Consider the following 1844-nt stretch of genomic DNA (forward strand, 5'->3'; position numbering starts at 1 on the left):
ATGAGCACCACAGCACAGCTGATTGCCCCCTTGTGCTGTGTGATCACTGCTGTACAGGTGACTACAGGAGGCTGGGACAAATGCGGGTACTGACACCGTTTGCATTAAAAAAACTAATGTAATGATGTATTAATGAACACAAAGCTGCATTTATCTGGCTGGAGCTCAGCTTTATTGGTCACCATACATGTTACAATCTGACAATACAATCTCTGTACAATCAACTCTGCCAAAACTATATCATATGAGGACCAATCTGATCTATCCAATCAGTTTGTATCCAATCAGGAAGGCCCCTTGTACTTCATAGTTGTTGGTAGATCTATAGGAGATGTTACAATCAGAATGTGACATGTGTGGTCAGCTTTTTAGCTGGTCCCGATTATTATCAGCCTATCCCTATGACCGGCACCAAGACAGTGACCGTGGCCCCCGGGCTCCGAATGATGGGGATTAGCGGATGGGGGAGGGGAATGCGCTAGTGTGCACCAGACAGCTGCGTGAGAGGCTCTGACGGGAGAGGAGATCATATTAATAATTCACCGTCTTCTGGGAGGATTTATCCGGCTCATGTTTACTCGGCCCGGCTCACTTCAAATAGTGCAAAGGAAGGAGAGAGACACGAAACTTTACATATTGACCAGAAAATGTGGATCTATACAGACCCGACCAATCAGAACATGGGGACCTATACCGACCAGACCAATAAATATGTGGATCTATACCGACCAATCAGAAAATGTGGATCTATACTGACCTGACCAATAAGTATGTGGCTCAATAACGACCCAGCCAATCAGAATATGTGGATCTATACTGACCCAGCCAATCAGAATATGTGGATCTATACTGACCCAGCCAATCAGAATATGTGGATCTATACTGACCCAGCCAATCAGAATATGTGGATCTATACTGACCCAGCCAATCAGAATATGTGGATCTATACTGACCCAGCCAATCAGAATATGTGGATCTATACTGACCTGACCAATAAATGTGGATCAATACCGACCTGACCAATCAGAATATGTGGATCTATACCGACATGACCAATAAATATGTGGATCTATGCAGACCCGACCAATCACCTATCAGAACCAAGGAGCCAATTGAAGCCTGAGCCTGGATTCATGGAAGCCCTATGAAGACACTAATGTCTCCAAGGCACTGAGTACCTGCGGGTATAGCTGCCAACATTAGAAAGATCATGTCAGAGGGCACTTTCCTGCAGAGCACTGTGACGTCATAGCCCCACAGACCTCTGTGTTCTCCATTTTAATATCAGAGCTCCACAGACTTCTATGTTTCAATTTTTAATCCCAAAAACGGTATTTTATTGAGCATCTGAACAGAACTGATCCGGCACAGGAACGTTTAGGGGGAGAAATGAGATCTGACTTTGAGATCAGAGGCAGCCGAGCAGATTCACATTATATCTGCCAGCTATCAGCTCATATCAGCCTGTACCTATTGGCACCCATTCATCTCTCTGGGGAATGCAGGCTCTTATATACACTCAGAGGGGACTGGGAAGAACTGATTGGGTCCTGTACAGATACCCCTCCCTGCGTCTCCTGAACTGCATGCAGCGCTGGGTTGTGCTGTGTGCACTGCGGCCTTATTATACCATAGAGGTGAATGGAGGTCCCCGACACACCTTGATCCCTGCAGTCTCTTGTATTGTGGCACCTGTTGTGTACAAGTGTCAATTCATCTTCTGCTTTTATGATATTGTGCAAATAAAGGTGTTTCCAAATATCAGTGTTACTTTATTCCTGTATAGAGTGTAATAATAGAAGATATATATATATATTTATAGATATATATATATGCATGCATCT

The sequence above is a fragment of the Nanorana parkeri genome, unplaced genomic scaffold (assembly GCF_000935625.1).
Source record: "Nanorana parkeri isolate BGI_ZX_2015 unplaced genomic scaffold, ASM93562v1 scaffold19, whole genome shotgun sequence".
In the NCBI taxonomy this organism is placed as follows: Eukaryota; Metazoa; Chordata; class Amphibia; order Anura; family Dicroglossidae; genus Nanorana; species Nanorana parkeri.